The 20,879-nt window shown below is 46.5% G+C and overlaps 1 protein-coding gene across 3 annotated transcripts in view; it reads right to left on the reverse strand.

The window, feature by feature from the left end:
• NCOA1 (nuclear receptor coactivator 1) overlaps positions 1 to 20,152 on the reverse strand; it is a 262,467-nt gene extending 242,315 nt beyond the window's left edge. The window contains exon 1 of one of the 3 annotated variants that reach the window (XM_051843198.2): positions 19,746 to 20,152. The gene's annotated coding sequence lies outside the window, so the exon portion shown is untranslated. Of the gene's footprint in view, positions 1 to 19,120; positions 19,281 to 19,745 lie in introns of those variants that run through there. The other 2 variants (XM_051843199.2, XM_070069364.1) reach the window with 2 other exon arrangements.
• Positions 20,153 to 20,879: the final 727 nt, after the last annotated feature.

The following is a 20,879-nucleotide window of genomic DNA, read 5'->3' on the forward strand; positions in this document are numbered from 1 at the left end:
AAGAAAGAGCCTAATCAATAAAAATGTCTAAATAGGTAGCTAAGCCATGGAGATGAATTAAGGAAGTAAAGGGTCAGTAAAGTAAAGTTTCCCCTCTGAAAACAATTCTGATTCCTCACCAATGTACACAAGTAGCCAACTGAGTCCCACAATGTGGTCATAATGATTTTGACTTAGAAAATCCTCAAAGTAGGAGTTGCACAAAATTCAGCTCAGCCATGAAATCACCTCAATTAAGAACCCACATAGCATCTAGTTAAATGAACTGGTTTGCTATATTGTTTTATTAGATAAAAGCCAATTACATGTACAGGGACACCTGTAAAAAATACGATGTGGCTTTTTGGAGTAGAACTCACGTTTTTCTTCCCGAAGTGGCAGGATCAGCTCTCTAACAAGACTATTCCTAGTTACTATAAATGTAAGTACATAATAGTTGCATTTACAGCATATTATGACTAGGAAACAATTTTTAAAAAGACAAGCACTTCAATAGAACAGTGAACAAATGTAAATAGAAGAACTTTAGTGGGAAATCTAATATACAACAAACATGTACTAAGATTACCAACTTGGGGGCCAGCGCTGCGTCATAGCAGGTAAAGCTGCCACCTGCAGAGCCAGCATCCCATATGAGCGCCGGTTCGAGTCCCGGCTGCTCCACTTCTAATCCAGCTCTCTGCTGTGGCCTGGGAGAGCAGTAGAAAATGGCCCAAGTCCTTAGGCCCCTGCACCCGCGTGCGAGACCCAGAAGAAGCTCCTGGCTCTTGGCTTTGGATCAGCGCAGCTCTGGCCGTTGCAGCAACTGGGGAGTGAACCAGCGGATGGAAGACCTCTCTCTCTGCCTCTCCTTCTCTCTCTGTGTAACTCTGACTTTCAAATAAATAAATAAATGTTTACTCTAAAAAAAAAAAAAAAGATTATCAACTTGATCCATAGTCAGGAAACTGGAAAGTACAACCTTATACAATTTTCACTCATCAAATACGCTCAATTAGAAATGACTACAGAGTTTAAAAAGGTGGTGAACAGCAACCTTTTTTACCACTTGTAAAAATGTAAGACAACAAAACTTCTGGGATGACAATGTGAAAGGACATCAGTTTTTTAAATGTACATACTCAATAATTCTCTGACACAAGTATGTGTGTGCGGAGGAGTGAGTCTATTTGTCAGCTCTGCCTCACTCTACATACTGGCCTCATTCTTTCCAACTGCAGATGGGCTTCCTCCATGGCACCCTCTATCTCCATTCAGCAACTATGATGGGATGAGCCCATCCCTTATCCAGCAGGTTTTCTAATCCCAGGGAAGAGCTCTAAACCTGCTTTGGTCACATAGTATCCTGCAGCACCATGAAAGACCAAGCCTGAGCCACATAGCCATCCCTTGGTTCAAAAAATTACAAAGAAAGGAAGAGGGAAGATTCACGAGATAGTCTATTTTACCAGCTATCTTATACAGGTTGTGCATCCCTAATACAAGAACCTGAAATGCTCCAAACTGCTAGGTTTCCAATTTTGGAGTGTTTTCAGCTTCATATTTTCAGATTATGAATGCTCAAACAGTAAAGTCTAGACAAATATTCTAAAATCTTAAAAAAAAAGTCTAAAATCTGAAATACTTCCAGTCCAAAACATTTCAGATAAATGAATCCAAATGGTAATTCACCAGAAAGTCTCTCACCTACCAACTCTATATATTTCCATTTCTTTAAGTTTATTAGAATGTAGTCATACACATTTTATATACAGTTCACTTTTTAATTTAAAAAGTAAAAAATACATTGAATGCAATCAGAAAGAAAGCTCAAGGTCTAAAAAGTTCAGAATTGATGACTTTATAAATAAAACCGGGGAAAAATGTCTCATGGAAAAATACAGAACTAGGCTCCCTAGTTCTGCACACTTGACCAGCATTTTAAGAACCACCCATCAGTCCTCACCAAACTAAGATTTTATTTTTTAAGATTTTATTTATTTATTTGAGAGGTAGAGTTATAGACCATGAGAGGAAGAGACAGAGAGAAAGGTCTTTCATCCACTGGTTCACTCAACAAATGGCCACAACAGCAGGAGCCAGGAGCAAGGTGCCTCTTCTGGGTCTCCCACATGGGTGCAGGGGCCCGAGCACCTGGGCCATCATCTACTGCTTTCCCGGCCATAGCAGAGAGATGGATGGGAAGTGGAACAGCCGGGACTCTAACCAGCACCCATATGGGATGCCAGCACTGCAGGTGGTGGCTTAACCCACTGTACCACAGCTCCAGCCCCCTCACCTATAATCTTATAGCCAATCAGCGTTTGTAGGAAAGCTCAAGATCAGTTATAGCAAAGCCAAATAATCAGGGCCAGCACCGTGGCACAGTGGGTTAAAGCCCTAGCATCCCATATGGGCACCAGTTCTAGTCCGGGCTGCTCCACTTTCAATCCAGCTCTCTGCTATAGCCTGGGAAAGTAGTAGAGGATGGCCAAATCCTTGGGCCCCTGCACCCACGTGGGAGACCTGGAAGAAGCTCCTGGCTCCTGGCTTCAGATCAGCACAGCTCCGGCCATTGTGGCCATCTGGGGAGTAAAGCAGCGGATGGAAGACCTCTTTCTCTGTCTCTACCTCTCTCTTTAACTCTTTCATACCTACCGCTAAATAGAAATATTAGTAAAATTCCTCCTTTAATTGTCTTGAAGGCTACTGTTCAGCAATTAGGTATTCTCATAAACTTAAGAATAAAATCTCCATTGAGATTGACATAAAAAAGCACTTTTTCTTTTCCACAATGACTCTAAGTAAAGCCTACCAATTCGGATATTCATTTCTCAAAAAAAAAATTGATTCTGCTTTGATGAAGCAAAAATATATTTGTTCGCTAAGTATTCTTCTTCAAATTTCCTAGATCCTGGCCGGCGCCGCGGCTCACTAGGCTAATCCTCTGCCTTGCGGTGCCAGCACACCGGGTTCTAGTCCCAGTCGGGGTGCCGGATTCTGTCCCGGTTGCCCCTCTTCCAGGCCAGCTCTCTGCTATGGCCTGGGAGTGCAGTGGAGGATAGCCCAAGTGCTTGGGCCCTGCACCCCATGGGAGACCAGGAGAAGTACCCTGGCTTTGGATCAGCGCGGTGCGCCGGCCGCAGCACACCGGCTGCAGCGGCCATTGGAGGGTGAACCAACGGCAAAGGAAGACCTTTCTCTGTCTCTCTCATTGTCCACTCTGCCTGTCAAAAAAAAAAAAAAAAAATTTCCTAGATCCTTAAGTAGTATGTCCTATAACTATTTTGGCCAATGGGCTGTAAGACAAAGTGATGTGAGTCACTTTAGCGCCAAAGCCACAGTAACCAAGGAGGCTTCATGTCTAGGTGGTAACCAAGCCTCCTTTATATTAACAAAAGAACCCTTCTTTCATGTCCATGAGACTCTAAATCCTGCAAAATCTAATTCAAATCCATTGCCTCCAGGAAGCCTACCCAGCCCATGCCAGACTCCTCGCACTATCAGTAACAAACTGATGCATGTACTCCTACACTGTGGGTAGAGCACTAGGACTATGAAAGCATTATGACAAACTACTGTATTAAATAGTCTCTATCCTCTAAAATTTACAACCTGGTCAGGTGGTAAGGATACACGTAAAAACAGAAACAGGTCTCCATGACAATGTGAATGCTAAATCTGCAAGTGCCGGGCAGATGTGTGGCCTAGCTATTAGGATGCCAGTTAAGACAGCCACATCCCGTATCAGAGTGTCTGGGTTGCAGTCCTGGCTCTGGCTCCTAATTCCAGCTTCCTGCTAACCCAGACTCTAGGAGACAGCAGCTGACGGCTTAAGAGTTGGGTCTCTGCCACTTACATGGTAGACCTGGACTGAGTTCCTGGCACCCACTTCGGATTGGCCTAGCCCTTCATTGTGGGTATCTGAGGGGTGAACCAGCAGACGGGTGCTCAGTGACTCTTTCTACTTCTTGAATAATAAGGAAGAAAAAAACAAAAACAAAGCAGTAGTGCTAAAGGAGTTTCCATATATCTCAGCAACTAAGTCATATAAGCCCATGTGTCTTTTTTTTTTTTTTTTTTTTTTTGACAGGCAGAGTTAGACAGTGAGAGAGAGAGAGAGACAGAGAGAAAGGTTTTCCATCCTTTGGTTCACCCCCCAGATGGCCGCTACGGCCGGCACTCTGCACCGATCCGAAGCCAGAGCCAGGTGCTTCCTCCTGGTCTCCCATGCGGGTGCAGGGCCCAAGCACTTGGGCCACCTCCATTGCCTTCCCAGGCCACAGCAGAGAGCTGACCTGGAAGAGGAGCAACCGGGACAGAATCCGGAGCCCCCCAACCAGGACTAGAACCCGGGGTGCCGGCGCCACAGGCAAAGGATTAGCCTAGTGAGCCGAGGTTCCGGCCCCATGTGTCATCTTTCATATTGTTTCGTATTATTTTGAAATTCATGTATGATTCAAAGCAAATGAGACTCCCTTTAGAGCACGGGTGAGGAATGCTCAGCCTGTGGGCTGTGTAAGGCCCACAAAAGCATTTGGTCTGGCCCTGCCAAGGCAACCACAAGATGGAACTAGAAATTCAGTAAATCTACAGTAGGCTAATTTTTAAGTTGATAATTTTGTATGGCCTGCAAATGATGTTATAAATATCCAAACGGCCGTTGGCAGAAAAATGGTTCCCATGTCTTAAAGATTATAATGTCGAGGCTAGTGTGGTGCAGGCAGGTTAATCCACCACCTGCAATGCTGACATCCCATATGGACACCAGTTGTTCCACTTCCGATCCAGTTTCCTGTTAATGTGCCCAGGAAAGCAATGGAAGATGGCCCAAACATTTGGGACCTTGCCATCCACATGGGAGACCCAGAAGGAGTTTCAGGCTCCTGGCTTTGGCCTGGCCCAGCCCCAGGCCTCTTTAACCATTTGGGAAATGAAATAGTAGATGGAAGATCAATCTCTCTCTAACTTTGTTTTTCAAATAAATGAATAAATTTTTTAAAAATTATAATCTCCTTAAAGGGCAGAAATTCTAAAATATAATGCCTTTACAGTCCTCATAGTACAACAATAGGTATTCAATAAAAATCTCTTCTACTGTAAAGAATGTTTTAAAATTAAACCTAAAATGCAGTAATTCTAAAGACCTTAGGAATTTGTGTCTCTAGCACCACTAAGGAGAGAAGGAAAGAAGCACAAGTTTTTCTATTACCCAAGACAGGTAGCTCTCTTCACTGGAGAACAATGGCTCACTAGGCTACCCTAGATTTTAGAAGATAGGCCTTTAAAGCCAACTTCTTAAGTCATAGAACAACACTTTCTCCAAGCAGTACTTGATTGATTTCTAACTCAATTCCCCAAACACCTAGAACACAGTAAAGAGAATCCTTAGAATATTATCCGTGAGTTTTCTACACACACACACACACACACACACACACAATTTCTCCAAGTAAATTTTTAAGTATCATTATGGGTTACTCAGTATGACTTGCCAAATTTTACAATGCCTATGTGTGTAAGAGGACAAAATATAAAACATGATCCCCTTTGCCATGCTCATACCTTAAAACAGGAGACAGGATACATGAAAAGAAAAAACTTCACACAGTACATGGCAGTAATATAAAGTATAAGATGAATAATAAGGAAAACAAATAGTAAGAGAGTTCATAAAAGAAACAGATTACCTTTAAATTTTATAGTCTGGACATTTAAGCAAGGTGAAATCTGAGTTGAGCTTTAAAAGATATGTTGAATTTCAAGAAAGAATAAAGGAGAACCTTCCGGGGAAAGGAATATATAATGGAGTAGAAACAGAAAATCCCAAGAATGTTCAGGGGATAATAAACTGATGATTAAATTTCAAATAAATTGTTTGCTGGAGGAGACTAGTGGGGAATGAGACCAGAAAAGCAGGCTGATGCCAGACACTGGAAAGTTTTAAACTCCAGCTAAGGAGCAGCATTATTTTGACAGCGATGAGGATCCATTGATGGTTTTTGAGCAAAGTAACACTATAGAAAACAAAATTAAGATGGTCATTCTAAATCAAAATTTAGGAGAGCTTGAAGCAGGAACTCACAGGGGACAGTGGGACTACTTTGGATCTACTTCCATAGTTAGGCCAAAGTCAGAATGATGGAGCCAGCATTGTGGCACAGTAGGTTAAGCCGCTGTATGTGACAACCAGCATCCTATAACAGAGTGCCAGTTCAAGTCCTAGCAGCCCCATTTCCAATCCAGTTTCCTGAGAAAGCAGCAGATCTTGGCCCAAGTGCATGGGCCCCTGCCACACACAGGGGAGACCGTGATGGCGTTCCAGGCTCCTGGTCCTGGATGAGGTTATTTTGGGAGTGAAACAGCAGATGGAATCTCTCAGTCTCTCCCTCTCTCTGTCATTTCACCTTTCAAATAAATAAATCTTAAATGAAGAAGAAGAATGTCATTGAGGGGAAAAATAAACAGACCTAAACGATTTCTAGAATTTGGAAAATGGTTTTGGTGTACATCAAATCAGACCTAAGGACTATGAAAAACTGACATTTAGATGCAAAATAAGTGTTTTTAAAAAAAACACAGCAGAGCCTCCTGCTATGTGAACTGTCACTGGGCTCTTCCATACACATATACATTCCCATCTTCACAACAGATCCACTCGTTTTTTTATTGGGGATTGGGGACCAGAGGTGGGAAATTATATACAAAAACAGTCATGTGATGAAGGGCCAGGTAGTTGTGCAACAAACAGAGCTCAAACACCTGTAAAGGCCAAAGGCATTGCAATCACATCTATTGCAAAATGGAAAAACAGACTGCAAATCCAGTCATACTGCGGGCTTGAGTAATGACATCAGATACACCGAGTAAACTTGGCAAGAGGGTAAGACTGGATGAATGGAGTTATTGAGGTCTCCATCCTCAACAGTAGAGATCCTTAACCTTTTTAAGGGTGGGGGGTAGGGTCACGGACCCTTACGGGAATTTGTTGAAAGCTACATTCCTCTCTTCAGAGAAATGCACTGACTCACAAATTTACATCTAATTTCACAGTGTTTATAGATACTCCCTCAAAGCCTATCTAGAGGCTGTTAGCCCAAAAACCCCAGGTGAAGAACCCCTGCTACACAATAGTAATAATTGTTTTTATCATATATCTCACAGTGTTTGTTTGTTGTTGTGTTTTTTTGTTTTTTGTTTGTTTGTTTGTTTTGGCCAGGCAGAGTTAGACAGTGAGAGAGAGAGAGTTATAGACAGTGAGAGAGAGACAGAGAGAAAGGTCTTCCTTCCGTTGGTTCATTCCCCTAATGGCTGCCATGGCCAGCACTGTGCTGATCTGAAGCCAGGAGCCAGGTACTTCCTCCCGGTTTCCCATGTGGGTGCAAGGGCCCAAGCTTGGGCCATCCTCCACTGCCCTCCTGGGCCACAGCAGAGAGCTGGACTGGAAGAGGAGCAACCGGGACTAGTACCCGGCGCCCCAACCGGGACTAGAACCCGGGGTGCTGGCACCACAGGTGGAGGTTTAGCCAAGTGAGCCACGGCGCCGGCCAAAAGTTTAATATGAAGCCATGTATATATGGTTTATTTATTTATAAGTTGTACTTATTTATATATATATACTTATTTGTAATTTGCATACATCATACACTAAATCAAAATTATGTCCTTGTGAAACATACTCAAAAATGGAAATTAAAGAATTATATCTATTATAACAAAAGAAACAAAATTTTAAGCATTTATTTTACTTACTGATGACATAAGATTTGTGCTCTTCCTAATAAATAATATTACTAATATCACTACTCTTGGTGATGGTAATTTAATTGAACATGGTTTGTTATTCTTTAGTCTGGCTTTCATACTTTGTAATACAGCAATCTGAAGGTCTGGTTCCAAATTCGGTTCATTTTTATACTGACTGACATTTTACTTAGATTTAACGGTTATCACAGCTGAAAAACATACTTCACCAAGATGAATAAAACCAGAGGAGGAACACAATTACTGCCTGAATAAAACATGATATTCAATTTTCAATCCTATTCACCATGTATGCAAAGATTTCTGCTAAACTTCAGTGAGTGCATTTCCACACTTCCTGATGGCAATCAGTTGTCCTTACAAACTAATCAGATGGTGTTGCCATTTTGTATTTTCAGCAGATAGGCCCAAAACACTAAAACGCCTCTTTTATGAGGCTTTCACACAGGTTTCCAAGTTCAGGTGTACATTTAAAGTTCTTCAAGTTAACACACATCGTATCAGCAATTAAATCTAATAATGATGTAATCAATTCCAAATAGCCACTTAAAACAGCCTCTCTCCACAGCACTGAGTTTTGTTTTGTTCTGAAAGACAGAGCAGTCTAGCTCTTAATTACAGGGGACATCTTCCAACACCCACAGAAGATGTATGAATTTTCATATAGTACTGAATCCTATATACACTGGCCTTTACTGTACACATACACCTATGATAAAGTTTAATGTCTAAACCTAGTTACATTAAGAGATTAACAATAATTAACAATAACACAGAACAAGTACAGCAATACATTATAACAAAAGTTATTTAAAACATAAATTATTTCTTTCTGGAATTTGCCATGTAATATTGTTGGAGTACAGTTGATCACAGGTAACAAAACCATGAAAAGTGACACTGTGAATAAGGCGAGACAATTGACATGTTTTGTTTTCTTCAACTTTTAAGTTTTTAATTGACACATAACTATAAATACATACAATGTGTAACAATCAGATCAGAGTAACTACTACACACACTACCTCAAGCACTTACCATTTCTTTCTTTTTGAAACACCCAAAACTCTCTTTGTTACTTATTCTGAAATATACAATTAACTGCTGTCACCCACAACACTAGAATTATTCCTCCCATCCAACTGTGCCTTGGTATCCATTAACCATCCTCTGCCTCACTCTTCTCACCTGCCTTTGCAGCCTCTGGTAACCACTGTTAATACTCTGTCCTCCATGACATCAACTGTTAATAGTTACCTTTTTAAAAAAAAAATGTATTTATTTACTTGAAAGTTACACAGAGTTACAGAGAGAAGGAGAGGCAGAGAGAGAGAGGTCTTCCATCCACTGGTTCACTCCCCAGATGGCTGCAACGGTTGGAGCTGCGCTGATCTGAAGCCAGGAGCCAGGAGCTTCTTCCAGGTCTCCCACACGGGTGCAGGGGCCCAAGGACTTAGGACATCTTATACTGCATTCCCAGGCCATAGCAGAGAGTTAGATCGGAGGTGGAGCAGCCAGGACTTGAACGGGTGCCCATATGGGATGCCGGCACTGCAGGCGGAGGCTTTACCCGCTATGCCACAGCACCGGCCCCTACAGTTACGTTTTGAGTCAATGTTAATATTTCACCATTATCTCAGAGGGGCAGATTAAGTAAATGTGCTTATTTGCTGGGTAGCATATAATGCACACACAAGCATCACAGAAAATATCTATAAATTAAGAACATTTGTCTTTTTGTGAAAGAAAAATGAGAAAGTAATCTTTAAGTTAGACAATTCTTAAGTTCTTTGCCCCAAGATGACCAATTATGCTCTAGGAAATATTATACAAAAGACTTGTATAGTGACTCCCTACTGCAATTAAAGGAGTTGTATCTAATCTATTAAAATAATATATCTAAAATCCAATTATCCCAGCTCTGTAAACTGCAAATCATCACATTAGATTGAACGGGAATAAATTTTTCCTCACAGACCTTCAATATTTCTTTTTTTTTTTTTGACAGGCAGAATGGACAGTGAGAGAGAGAGAGAGACAGAGAGAAAGCTCTTCCTTTTGCCGTTGGTTCACCCTCCAATGGCTGCCGCGGCCGGCGCACTGTGGCCAGCGCATCACGCTGATCTGAAGCCAGGAGCCAGGTGCTTCTCCTGGTCTCCCATGGGGTGCATGGCCCAAGCATTTGGGCCATCCTCCACTGCACTCCCGGGCCATAGCAGAGGGCTGGCCTGGAAGAGGGGCAACCGGGACAGAATCCGGTGCCCTGACCAGGACTAGAACCCGGTGTGCCGGTGCCGCAGGCAGAGGATTAGCCTATTGAGCCGCGGCGCCAGCAGACCTTCAATATTTCTTTCATCTTCCAGATGAGTTAAGGGAAATCTTACTTTAGAGGCCACTGCTTGGAAAAAAGGCCTGGGCTTGGGGCTGGTGCTGTGGCTTAGTGGGTTAAGTTGCTGCCTGTGGTGTCTGTATCCCAAATGGGTGCCAGTTCGAGTCTCAGCTGCCCCTCTATCAATCCAGCTCCCTGCTAATGTGCGGGAAAGCAACAGAAGATGGCCCAAGTGCTTGGGCCCCTGCATTCACGTGGGAGATCCAGATGAAGCTCCCGGCTTTGGACAAACCCAGCTCCACAGCCATTTGGGGAGTGAGCCAGCAGATGGAAGATCAATCACTCTGCCTCTCCCTAACTCTGCCTTAAAAAAATTGCCTGGGCTCCCTACAGTCAAGGCTGTCCACCAGTGCTTTCCCACCAATTTCTCTAGGGTGCTTTCCAAATTTAAAGGAATTGTGTTTAAAGGATAGATATGACATCTCTCTCTGAATTATTACAAAAGACACATCACAGCACATTCTGTGACACCAGTATCTTTAACAAGGCGCACCAAATAATAGAAGGGTTCCATTGAAGCAAGGTCCAACTCTTCCTGACATATCCTGCCATAAACCCTTTTTTGGAACACAGCAGGGCATAAATAAACCAGTAAAATAAATCATGAACCATATTGAGAGCTAGGGGCCTCAAATTTCTATGACCAATCTCACAGAGTCAGATATACTTACATTTGTGCAATGAAACATTTTTGCATTGAAATAAACAAGTCTGCTCATCATCTCAAAGAATGACACATGACAATGCACTGTTTAAACGAATACTGATGCTTTTTAAAAGTATAAGGCAACAAAAAAGATTCTGCACTAACTTCTTTTAAGAAAACATGTTTTTAACTACTGTACACATAAAAATGAGTGAATAAGTCCCCAGTGTGATAAGCCTTACATATAGAATCAACTCAAAGGGCCTGCGCAGTGGTGCAGTAGGTTAATCCTCTACCTGCGGCGCAGGCATCCCATATGGGCACCAATTCTAGTCCTGGCTGCTCCTCTTCCAGTCCAGCTCTCTGCTGTGGCCCAGGAGGGCAGTGGAGGATGGCCCAAGTGTTTGGGCCCTGCACCCACGTGGGAGACCAGGAGGAAGCACCTGGCTCCTGGCTTGGGATCGGCGCAGCTCTGGCCGTTGCGGCCATTTGGGGAGTGAACCAATGGAGGGAAGGCCTTTCCATCTGTCTCTCCCTCTCACTGTCTGTAACTCTACCTCTCAAATAAATAAAATCTTTTAAAAAAAAATCAACTCAAAAACAATGATTATATAAAATTTGGGAAATACAACCTGTCAAGAAAAGACCCATGTAAATTTGGAAAATCAACATCTCTCATCTCCTCCAGTCCTCCCTTCTTACTACACCCTCCTCCCCACTTCTCTCCACATACATCCTCAGCATCCCACTACCGCAGCGCGCAGACCTGGGCCCCCAACTGCAGCTGACACACTCTTCCTGTCACTTCCCCCTTCATCACTCTCCGAATAATCCCCACCTTTCCTGTCATTTCATCTGTGCCATTTAATCTTCCTTTATATACTATTCTCCTCACCTCCACCCTTTCAGATACCAGCCCCTGCCTCCAATGCTCTTGTCTACTGCAAAGCCCTCTATGTCCTGATCTCTCTCAGATAAAAACAACCGCCCATCTCCTCAAATCCTCCAAGTCTACTACTGTTCAATGCCTCCCTCATAGCACTCATCACACGCAATCAGTGTCACAGGTATTTGTATGTTTGTCTTAGCACCTCTCTTAGGTCATAATCTCCTTAAGAACAGGATCTCTATTTAACTTCTCTATCTTCTAACAACACAGCACATTGAACAAAGTATGTACTCTCAACTATGTCTTGAATGAATGAGTGGCTACTTAGAAATTCAATTATAGACTTCCTGTGCCATCTAGAATGGAAAGGTAGGGTTGACTTAAATAGCTTCCCTGAATTCCTCCACACAAACTCTCCAAAGTAAAGCCAGTTATTACATACAGAAACTCTCAAAAATCAAGGACGTTCCAGACTCCAACTATCTGGTCAGATACAGTGTGATACTCTTATACACACATACATATTATACTCATAAAAGAGTTATCTTCTGTTAAACAACCAAATCTATGCTTGATAATAAAAGTAGGTAAATATTTTAACTATATAGGCAAAAGCAAAATTTTAAGATGTAATATATTAGAGCTATTAGACTAAGATCAACCATTCAGAGTAAAAGTGGATACAAAGAATGACCAAGCAATTTGTTCCCAATGGGGAAAAAAAAAGGCACCCTAAGCTTTAGTTATTTAAATACTAACAAACTTGAACTTGAGAGGCAGAATTTTATTGCTAAGATTCCAAAACCAACCATTCAAAGATAAGCTTACCTGGAAAAAAGCACCAAACAATCAACATTACTAAAGTACAAAGGTGAGACCAGAAACAGCACTAGAAGCTTAAAGTGACACTTTCATTAAGTAACTGGAAATATCTGGCTCCTAGGTCATCAGAGAGGAACGCGATTGCAGGAATCCCCACAGCACATGTATAGAACAGAAAGAACCCAGGAAGGAGAAGAGTGCTATGATGAGGCCAAGTGTGGTGAACATGCTTGGAGAGAAGCCAATTTAAATCTGTGAATGTGATTTCCAGTCAGAAGACCTGCACTCAAATGTCATTCCTAACACCTACAAGCTGTGCAGTCTTAAACCAACCACTTAACTTCCCTGAGCCATTTGTCCTCGTTTATAAAATAGAATAGCTGTAGAGCCACTATAGTGCCCGCACTCAAGGATCTGCTAACTCTAAATGAAGGCCCTACAAGGAAAACACATTTCTCTCTAGGTACTTCTGTAGTTTTTCAGAGAATGATTCTAATTAATTCCTGGTTAATGCCTTATTACAATATCGAGATTCAAATTTTGGTCAAAAAATAAATATGTGGGACCAGCCCCATGGCGCACTAGGTTAATCTTCCGCCTGCGGCTCCGGCATCCCATATGGGCGCCGGGTTCTAGTCCCGGTTGCTCCTCTTCCAGTCCAGCTCTCTGCTGTGGCCCGGGAAGGCAGTGGAGGATGGCCCAAGTGCTTGGGCCCTGCACCCGCGTGGGAGACCAAGAAGAGGCACCTGGCTCCTGGCTTCGGATCAGCCATTTGAGGAGTGAACCAGCGGAGGGAAGACCTTTCTCTCTGTCTCTCTCACAGTCTGTAACTCTACCTGTCAAATAAATAAAAATCTTTAAAAAAATAAATAAATATGCTTCTTTTTTTCTGGGCTTACACATTATTCAAAAGATGATCAGGATTCTTAAAATTTTAAATCTCTGTATAATAACTTTCAAATATAAAAAGTAACTCTCACACAGAAGCCCTGAAGCCAGCTCCACATCCCTGAACTCCATCATCTCATCTGCAGAATTATGGGGGTTGCCCTAAATGACCTTGACACCACCTCCACTCTGAATGTTATGGTTCCTGCCACCTCAGTGATCTTCCAATCTAACTAGAATTCAACATACAAGTGTACCTCCAAAAGTTCATGGAAAAACAGAATTTAGAAAGCTTATTTTGGTGCTAAAAACTTAGAAATCCATGCAGTCCTTTTTCATGACAGGCATTTTCCATGAACTTTTTGAAGTATTCTCATATAAAGATAATCTAAGGTGGGTGAATTAAAGGAAGGAAGGAAAGTTCATTATATACAACTGAGTAACTGATGCTAAGAGAGAAAAATCAAGAAGGAAATGCACTTCAAATAAAGAAAACGAAACATGCAAAAGCAAAGAAGCAAAGTATCTATCGGTGATTATAATAATTTCTTCACTTGTGTGGCATTCTACAGTTTACAAAAGGTTTCTGCATATGCCATCTACATAGCAAATTTTCTGGAACAGAAAAAAATAAAAGAATCCATTTAAATGGTTTATTGATAAGTCTGCCCACAGAGAGTCTCCACTAAAAACAATAAAATCATAAAACATTTTAGAAAGGAATTCTTTGAGCATTTATGTATAGGATGAATTAGAGAAGCAAATGCATTCAGGTAAACAGCCATAAATCTACAAGTCATAGAATTTTACCACAAGAAGAAATCTGAAATCAGAAACAGATGCTCATTTACTGATTAAAAAAAAGACCTCACAGCAATAGAGTTAGAGTGACTCCCCATTACTCCATGTGCAAATGACAGGGCAACTCCAGAACCAAAAATAAGAGGAAATCTGAGAAATTACAAAGAAGAATCAGATAATTTGGTGATTAGCCCAACTTAGTGAGGTGCCCATTTACTAGGTAGTTATTGGTGTTTTGCTATGTGCCAATCGTGTGCTAAGCTCCTCCTTATTTAATATAAGTTAAAGACCACAACAATCTAAGGGTAAGTACATTATTCCAATTTTAAACATGAAAACCTGAGGCTGCAGGTAGTTGAACAGCCCAAGGTTACATCAACTACGTATCTGGAAGAGCTGGGAGAGCAATCCAGCTGAAGTCAAAGAACATCACTAAAAGAAGCTTTAAAATTCCATCAAGGGGCTGGTACTGTGGCGCAGTGGGTAAGGCCGCCACCTGCAGTGCTGCATCCCATATGGGCACTGGTTCCAGTCCCGGCTGCTGGTTTGTGTCCCAGCTGCTCCACTTCTGATCCAGCTCTCTGCTATGGCCTGGGAAAGCAGTAGAGGATGGCCCAAGTCCTTGGGCCCCTGCACCCACATGGGAGACCCGGAAGAAGCTCCTGGCTCCAGATCAGCACAGCTCTGGCTTTTACCACCAACTGGGGAGTAAACCAGCGGATGGGAGACCTCCCTCTCTCTCTCTCTCTCTGCCTCTCTTCTCTCTGTGTAACTCTGACTTTCAGATAAATAAATAAATCTTTTTTTAAAAAAAAGGTATTAAAAAAAAGCTTCAAAATTGGGGTGGTGTGTTTGGCCCAGTAGTTAAGACTCTGCTGGGGACTCCCCTATCCTATATCGGAATACTTGGGTTGGAGTGTGGGCTCTACTCCAATTCCAGCTACCTGCTAATGCAGAACCTGAGAGGCAGCAATGGTGGCTCAAATACTTGGGTTCCTGCCACCTACAGGGGAGACCTGGATTGAGTTCCTGGCTTCATCCTGGCTCAGACCTGCAATTACTGGCTTTTGGGAGGTGAACCTGCAAAGAAGACAGCCCTCTGCGACACATTCTCCTCCCCACCTCAACTTCTCTCTCTCCCCACCTCCTCCTCCTCCCTCCCTTTCAAATAAATTTTAAAAAATAATAATAAACTTTTTTTTTTTTTGACAGGCAGAGTGGACAGTGAGAGAGAGAAACAGAGAGAAAGGTCTTCCTTTTGCCGTTGGTCCACCCTCCAATGGCCGCCGCGGCTAGCGCGCTGCGGCCGGCGCACGTGCTGATCCGAAGGCAGGAGCCAGGTGCTTCTCCTGGTCTCCCATGGGGTACAGGGCCCAAGTACTTGGGCCATCCTCCACTGCACGCCCTGGCCACAGCAGAGAGCTGGCCTGGAAGAGGGGCAACCGGGACAGAATCCGGCGCCCCGACCGGGACTAGAACCCGGTGTGCCGGCGCCGCAAGGCGGAGGATTAGCCTAGTGAGCCGCGGCGCCGGCCAATAAACTTTTTAAATTGCCTTAAAATTGCAAACCAAAAAAGATAAAAATGAAGTATCATTCTGGAAAAACTGGACAAGCCAGTGTTGAATTCTGGTCCTGTTAATAGGCAGACTTTGCCTTTGTGCTTCTACCTATTTTTATCAGTCTATCTGTTCCTAACGGTCAGGTTCAGGGCTACTCAGGAAAGCCAAAGGTCCCTACCCTCCACACTGAAACATACCCATGGGGAGAGATTACAACAAAATATCTAAGATGAGGGCAGCTGGACTGATTAATTTCCAGTCTCCCATTACTCCTCCAGTGACAATACCTTCTATTTTGGCATAAGCTCCTTATCTTTTAAATATGATAACTGCACTAATCTTTTCCAAAAGCCTATCGCTTCAAGGGTTACAGATGAGGTTACGGGGGAGGAAGTACGGACAAAACTCACTGTACTTGTACTTATTCAACTGGACTTTTATGTTGATATCAGTGTTTTGTAACAATTCCCTTATTTAACTATATATCCTGCAGAAATATAATCATTTCTGGACTCTACATCAATCCAAATACTATACATCCACCAGCCCTTTTCCAGAAATAGCCTATAGAAAAAAAAAAAACAAAACTGTACCTCCTTCTTAATTTAAGCAACCAGAAGGTCCCCAGTTGCAGCTAGGCCATTTTATGACTTCTGATACCACATGTTGAGAGAAAGGCACAAAGCGTAAAGAAGGGAGAAGGAAAGGTTTGAAATGGCTAGATCTCACCTCCAAGGGCAAGCAAAAGATCAGAGACCACAAAGCCTACCCTCAGCGACCAACAACCAAGGGCTAAAATACTGGGTAACCTGGGAGAGAAGCAGTCTCATCTGCCCAAAGTTATACTAAGGTGGGGAGAAGCTTGCATGGTTCTGCAGCCCAGACTGGTTTCCAGGTTCCATCCCACAATTCCGGAAGGACATGTATTTCACCCAATCGGGTAACACGGACAAGAACCCTCCACAGTGTTTTTGGTCCTCTGCCAGGAAAGCAGTAGCTGGCCCTCCGAGCATTCCTGCAATTATCCGATCTAGAGGGCAGAATCACTGCCAAGGCAACAATCAGCAACCTGGGGAATCTCCGGTGCTCCTCGTCTTAGGGGACTCTATTCAGTGCTGTGTGCTTGCACTCACCTCCCATAACTGCCCGCAAAGGAAAGTGATGTTGGGCCATATGCTTTAAGGCCAACCAACTTTGCAAGACATGCAGCGTACCAGTTCACACAAGGTGCAGTCCCGGGGAGATAAGGCAGACACAAAGGAAAGGAAGGAACAGAGGTGGTCTCCAGCTAAGAGAAGGTATGTGACAATGGATGCCAGCCGAGCAAGGAGAGTGGAAATGTCCCTGAGAAACAATCAGAGACCACAGTCCAGTAGAGAAAGGATTCTGAAGGGGTGTCCAGTAGCTTCTCTCCTCTCCTCTGCCTTTCAGCACCTTGTGCCGCCCTCATCACTTACTCAACATTTAGTCCTGGTGAAGACTGCTCACTGGATTAGCAGGATCAAGAGGACATGCAGAGAACATTCCATCCTGTGAACATCTTTAAATTATTTAGGCTTGTTTACCACCCTTCGCTATAGAACATGAAATTTTGCCAACACTTTCACAATATACACCAGTCAGCACCATAGCAACTCAATCCTCTGCCCACAGAAAGATTAACACATAACATTAAAAAAACAGGAAATTCAACAAAAATTAAAGTTAGCCTTTAGACTCCCTCAACAGTTAAATGTCCTAAGTAGTAGCAGTATCTTTATATCACACCCACGTCATGCTACCCTTACAGCTTCCTGGCATAAGCAAGTTCTTGGGATTATACAAACTGCTGCTTCTGTTTCCAGCCTAGATTTCTAGAAATGAAACCCTGGAATTGAGGGAGAAAGAAAAACAAATGTTGGCAGAAAGAGGGAGGAAAATGCATTGTCTATTTAATCGCCGTTTATATGGAACAATCACCATTAGTTCCATCAAGCCCCCTTTTTTTTTTTTTCAGTAAAACCACTTACCCAAAAATGCAGATCTAAAATACTCCCTTGGCTTAAACCTCACAAAAAAGTAATTCAATAGACACAATCCTACAGATTTTTCTGCCAGAGAAATAAGGAAGAGATTAGCCATGTAAAATTCAAGTTTTGCACCTTATAAAACCTGTGTGAGTTAAGTAAATGCTATAAAAAAAAAAAGGCAGTGCAAAATGTCTACAAAAATCAAAGCAAATACCTGTTTTTATGAGCAGGAGCCCTGCATTTTCTCTCCAAGCCACGTGAATTACAGTTCCTACCCAGGCCCCTTTTCTGGCCCACCGTTCCCAAAGCATAAAGAAATAGAAACCATGTCAGCCTTCAGTTCACAAACCCAAATCAGACCTTTTCAACCTACAGAAGATAAAACGGAAACACTTTCGTTTTATCTGGTTTATTACCAGTGGTTCAGGGAATGCCTAAGTAGTAAGCCGAATCAACCCCCCCCCCCACCCCCGCCCCGGCCACCTTTCACCCAAAACTATGTCGAGTTCCCGAGCCAAAAGACCCGCGTGCACTTTCTGTTCACAGTATCCTCAACGTGAAGAAACCCGACGCCCTCCTGCTACCTCCCAGCTCCCGAGAAACAAGCTCAGAGGCCCCTGGGCCCAACTCTTTTTTTTTTTTTCCCCTTAAAGACTAACCTCCAGCCAATTCCAGAAGAGGAGACAAACCTCACACAGAATTAACCCTTGAGACCGAGCGCGTCCACGGGGGGCACCCGGCGCCCGTGTCGAGGCGGTCCCGCGTCGCGGACACTTGAAGATTTCTTAATCAGCCGAGTGTGGGCAGCAGCCCTCACACATCATCACCTCCTCACACGTTCCTCCTGGCGTGCACACCCGGTGCCGGGGCCGCGAGCCACCCCAGCACCCTGCAGCCGCCAGCCTCACACCCCACACCAAAACCCCGCCGTCTCCACAGAAAACAATGTCACCTTCCCCGCAAGGACACCTGCCTCTTGAACGCCTCCACCGCGCGCGAGGAGCGCCGCGCAGCAGAGGCTAACAGCTCCTCCGGCGTAAACTTTTCCTCCCCGCCAAACTCTGCGGCCACGGCAGCGCGCGGCCTGTCCTTGTCACACACACACACACACACAGGCCGGACTGTCACCCCCCACCCCCAACACCGTCACGCCAGGCTGCGTCGAGCCCACGGCCGGGGTCGCAAACGGCCACCGCAGCAGGGTGGGAAAGGACCCGGGACCCCGCTGTCGGACCTCTCCCTCCGGCAGCCCCGGGAGCGGCTCGCGGGACACAGCGACCCCCCGCCCACCCGTCCGGCCAGCCCGGCTGGTCCTCACCGCAGGACCCTTCGAAGGGACCGGACGCCGGGCGCCACGGGAAAGTCGCCCTTACCCCCATCCCACTTCCACCTCCGCAGCCCCTCTCCGGGCCAGGGGGGCGAGCCGCGGCGCCGGGGTCACACCGCCGCGCCGTCGAGGGCGGCGCTGACCGAGGGGCACGCCGCGGGCAGCCCCATCGCGCCGTCCCGGCACGCGGGCGTCGCGGAGGGTGGCGGGCCGGCCAAGGTCACGGCGCTCGTCGGGGCCGGGGGCGCCCGCGCCGACTTCCGGCTCCCCCTCTCGGCGGCGGCGGCGGCGGCGGCTCGGGCGCCCGCTCCCCACGCCGGCCGGCGGGCCGCGCAGCCTCGCGCACCCTCCGCGGATGCTCGCCTCTCGGCGCTAACTAGGGCAACTGGAAACGAGGCGGAGGGAAGGCGCCGCCGCCGCCGCAGCGAGCTCCCTCGGCGGGGAGCAGCCCCCAGCTGGTGCCCGTGACAGCTGCGACCTACGCCCCCTCCAGCCGCGCCAGGCCAAGAGGGGAACTCGGCAAAGTGCAAGGGGGCGATGGAACAGAGAGAAAGGAGGGCGGGGGGCGGAGGGGCGCCAGCTGCTCCCCGCCCCCTAGGGCCTCGGCGGCCGCGCCGCTCGTGACAGCTGCACCCACCGCGAGGGCTCCGCGACCGCCGCCCGCCACTCACCTGCCGCCGCCGCCTCTGGGCCGCGCTCGCGGGCGCCGCGCTCCACTGCGACCGTGGCGGCGCCGCCGCGGCCTCCGCCACTCCTCGGGCCCGGAGCCCGGCCCCCGGGGCCCAGGCGGCCGCTGCCGCCGCCGCCGCCGCCGCGGCTCTCCGGGCCCCTCCTCCGGAGCAGGCAGGGGTCCCCCCGCAGGGGGATGCAGAAGGAACCCCGCGCGGGCTCTGCTCAAGGGAGCAGCAGCGAACAGGCGGCCGAGGCGCTCGAGGCCGCGGTCCAGCCGTCGGAGGACAGGGCTCGGCGAATCGCGTCAGCCTCCCGCTCGCCTGGCCTGAAGAACAGGCATTTCAGCCGCTCTCCGCGGCCGCCATGTTCTCCTCCTCCTCGGCCGCCGCCGCCGCCGCCGCCGCCGCCCCCCGCTCGCGGCCCCGCCCCCTCCGCGCCCCGCCCCGCCCCGCCCGCGCCCGCCGCCCCGCCCCCGCCGCTCGCCGCCCGCGTTTCCCCTGCCGGCTCGGGCCAGTGGGGCAGCGGCGACCTGGTGCCCGGGGTCCGACGGCGCGCACCGGGCAGCGCGCCTCGGTCAGCCAGGGCCGCGGAGCGAGCCGCCGCCCCGCGCCCTCTGCCGGCCGCAGGCCCGCCCCGGCCCGCTTCGTAACGAAGTGTGGGAAACGAGGCCCGAACTCGGCCCTCCCCTCGGGGCGTTCCTCGGACTGCTGCCGGGAAGCGGCCTCGAACCCGGCGCGCTCGCAGCTGGGCCGCCAGCCCGCAGCCTCCCGCGGAGCGCGCTCCCTCGGGGAAGGCCGTGGCGCGTCCGGAGGCGGGGGAGGAACCGGCGCTGGGCCTGCTCCCGCGTTAACGAGCGGTGTGACTTCCAGAGAGAGCCACGTCCCGCGGACCTCGTTCTTTATTTTGCTGGAATGGAGGGGGCGGGGGTGGCTGCCCAGGTGACTTCACGGGCTAGTAGACGAGGGCAACGAAAGCTGCCCCCTCCGTTTTACAGGTGAAAAGACCTAATCGTCTAGCAATGCACTTACCTAAAATGTCTGCCATCGGAGACCCTTCCCCTCCAGGGGGCCCGCACCTGTGTTCTTTTCTGCCTCCTTTTCTTATTCGGTAGCAGAAGTGCTACTTCCCAGAGC

Source organism: Oryctolagus cuniculus, chromosome 2 (assembly GCF_964237555.1).
Source record: "Oryctolagus cuniculus chromosome 2, mOryCun1.1, whole genome shotgun sequence".
NCBI classification, from domain to species: domain Eukaryota; kingdom Metazoa; phylum Chordata; class Mammalia; order Lagomorpha; family Leporidae; genus Oryctolagus; species Oryctolagus cuniculus.